Source organism: Myotis daubentonii, chromosome 3 (assembly GCF_963259705.1).
Source record: "Myotis daubentonii chromosome 3, mMyoDau2.1, whole genome shotgun sequence".
In the NCBI taxonomy this organism is placed as follows: Eukaryota; Metazoa; Chordata; class Mammalia; order Chiroptera; family Vespertilionidae; genus Myotis; species Myotis daubentonii.
In genome coordinates this window covers 52,746,526-52,749,978 of record NC_081842.1, presented here as the reverse complement: position 1 = coordinate 52,749,978, position 3,453 = coordinate 52,746,526, and the positions used below count along the sequence as shown (strand labels likewise).

Sequence of the window (3,453 nt, the reverse complement as noted above, 5' to 3'; positions counted from 1 at the left end):
CTATTTTCAAGAAAGAAGGGGAATGTGAGCATCTATCCTCTTCAGCTTTTAGTTCTGTACATTAGGGAATTGTCCCAACATATGTGGTTGGAGGAAAGGGGCAGTCAGACAGTGGCATCCCAGAAGATGGAGAAGGAGGAGGAGAACAAACCAGCACTACAGCTTGAAACAAATATTGAAAAAGATCACTTATGTTCTCTGAGCTGTAGTCTCCTCTTCCATAAAGAGGCTCCAATTTGTCTGAATTTCATGGAGGAATGAGTGTGAGACTCCATTGTCAACTGTATTGGGAACAAATTGAATCACCATTGTCATTGTCATCATCATCACCATCATCTTAAGCATTCATTATTCTCTGGGTGAAACCTGACTCCCAGCATAGTGCAAACTGAAGGGGTTAGCAGAGATCCCTGTCTCTACCATAGCGTCTTCTCCTTCACCCAATCCAGATTTCCTCAGCTCACTCCCACTAACATTTTGGACCAGAAACACTTTGTTGTATCCCCTGTATTATGCATTGTAGAATGTTTAGCAGCACCCTTGGCATCTACCCAGTAGATGCCAGTAGCACCTCCTCCCAAGTTGTGGCAGCCAAGTGTCTCTAGACATTGTTAAATATCCCCTGGTGGGCAGAATTGCCCCTCATTGAGAACCATTGCTCGAATTTCATCCCCAACTTTTTCCCATTTCATCACCACCATATTGTCTAGAGGTGAGAGGCTCACAGGCTCATGTCTATAGTTTCCTCAGCTCTCCTGCTGCCCACATTGAAAAAAAAGACTTAGACTTTCCTTCTGGAGAGAGACTTTCCCTCTGTGTGCTAGGAGCATACAGAACACCAGGGCTCCCTCCTCACCCCTGCATAAGGAGTCTGGGAGGAGAAAAAGGGCAATCCTACGTAGCCTAATATTTATTTTTTAATAAATGTTTAATTTTCTAATATTGCCCTTCATGTCTTCACCTCTTGGTCTTTGCTTTCTTATCATGTACTCCCTCACCCAGCCCCTCTCCACTTGCCCAAACCTTACCCTTCCTTTTCTCCTTGAATTAACCAGCATTTCTCCCTTTCCAGAATGTTCAGTACCCTAAGCCAATGCTACACTTTACACTGTGCTCCACTCCAAGTATGAAATAGCAGTGGGGGTGGAGAAGCTGTAAGCCTATAATAAGATGCCCTGTGAGAATCCTCATCAGAGAGATGTTATGGGGACATTGCTGATTTCTCCATCCAGTCCTCTCTTAAGACCCTCAAGAGAGATGCCTGAATCACTCCTGAGCAACTGGTTGGTTTTTATTTTATGAACGCCATGAACGGAGTCACTTACCATGTTTGCCCTTCCCATTAGGTGTTTAAAAGCTCACAGCCAAATTTGTGGTCCACAATGGCCTTTAGGTCACCCATAGCATAGCGTTCTCCTAGTTTAATCTCATTGCTGGCTCCATTTTATGCCCTTACTCTGTTTTGTTTCTTTTGTTCCTTCTTTAACTTATGTTCCTGGAGGTTGCCAGTATAATTAATCCAGTCTTATAGTTGAGGGAATGAAGACACAGAGAGATTGAGTTCCTTTCTCAAGGCCACACAGCTACCATACAGCTAGTGTTCAAAACCAGGACTTTCTGGCTCCAAATTCCATGCAAGTGTGTATCCCAATCTGAACTATGTACAAAGTACTCACCATCACCATCATCGTCATCATCAATATCAGCATCATCTCTTCCAGTGTCTACACCAGGGCGTCAGTGGATGCTAGAAGCCACAAAAATAAATATGGACCATCTGCTTGGGGTAAAATGTGTTTGGCGATTCATAACCATTTGTTTTATATTGAGATCAACATTAACATATTAGGGAAGAGAGGGCAAGATTAGCATAATTGTTTAAAGTGAAAAATCAGAATTCCCACAAGTCTCCAGGCTCTTTCAGGGTCTGCCCCAGGCTTGTGGGATTTAGGCATACCAGAATATCCACCTCAAAATATACCTTTTTGTATTAAAGAAAAAAAACCACAGGCCCAAAATGGTGTCACTTATGCCAAAAGCTCATAATACCAACTTAAATTTAATAACTGATCTAATTCTAGTTTTAATCCCTTGGAAAAATAATCTTAACCAGTCGGGAATTTTCTGTCACATGGGGCCTCTCCATCTCTCTTAGAAAGAACAGGTGATCTGAATGATAAAAAAAAAAACAAACAAAAAACACTCTTCCCCTTCTCCTCCCTGAAAGAAAACATGTCCCAGCCCCAAAATAATTCTTTCTTTTCTTTCATTAAGATCTCTCTGGCCCCTCCTTTCTTTCTACAAAAACCTTCCATTTGTCGGAGGCTGAGGCAACGCGGAGGACAGGAGCGTTCTGAGCGCAACCAACGCCACCATGAGCCTTCTTAACAAGCCCAAGAGTGAGATGACCTCGGAGGAGCTGCAGAAGCTGGAGGAGGAAGAGTTTGACATGGGCCCACTCTCGTGCTCACGCAGTCCGTCAAGAACAACACCCAGGTGCTCATCAACTGTCGCAACAACAAGAAGCTCCTGGGCCGGGTGAAGGCCTTTGACAGGCACTGCAACATGGTGCTGGAGAATGTGGAGGAGATGGGGACCGAGATCCCCAAGAGTGGCAAGGGCAAGAAGAAGCCCAAGCCAGTCCACAAGGACCGCTACATCTCCGAGATGTTCCTGCGCGGGGATTCGGTCATTGTGGTCCTGCGAACCCACTCATCGCTGGCAAGTAGGGGCTTGCTCCCTGCTGTCAAAACTCACTCCCTCGTCCTGCAAAGACCCGCCCTTTGATGAGAGAACAATAAAAGCCTGGTGTGGTTTTTTGTTGTTGTTAAAAAAAAAAAAAAAAAAAAAAAAAAAACCCTCAGAGCACCCGTCTAGTTGCTAGATGGGAGGCTGCCTGCTTAGGGAATCACTTAATAAAGCCAATTAGATCTTCAAATTCACTTAGTAGAACTTTGTTTTTTAACATTGGTATATGAATTATTTTGAAAGCCATTGAGAACCAGCAGATGCATAAAAATCTCTAAAAACAGTGTACAGGTTTCCCTTTTGTATTGATAAAGGAAATTTCCATCTGTAAAGATCGCTCCCTGTCCATCTGCAAGAAGAGGACTCGTACAATTCCTATCAGTGGAGAAAGCTCCAACTGAAATCTGCATAGCAGACCTTTCTGAACAACCCGTGTTTGCCATACTTTTCCTGGTTACCTTCCCAAAACTTGCCTCTCTCACCCAGAAGACCCAGATCCCTTTTCCTTTGTTGAACTTGAACCCAAATTCTAAACTCCCCTTTGGGTTACTCACTGCTGCGTGTTCCCATGTGTACATATATAATGTTAATAAACTTCTGTTTGTTTTTCACACTAGTCTGTCTTAGTCACAGGGCCCCAGTTGAAGAACCTAAGATGTGTATGAAGGGCAGCAGAATATGTCACCCAATGTATGCCTCTTTGAC

General features: G+C 43.7%; 1 pseudogene; it reads left to right on the top strand.

The window, feature by feature from the left end:
* Window positions 1-2,324: 2,324 nt before the first annotated feature.
* LOC132229252 (small nuclear ribonucleoprotein Sm D2-like) lies at window positions 2,325-2,816 on the top strand (annotated as a pseudogene).
* The last annotated feature ends 637 nt before the right edge of the window (window positions 2,817-3,453 follow it).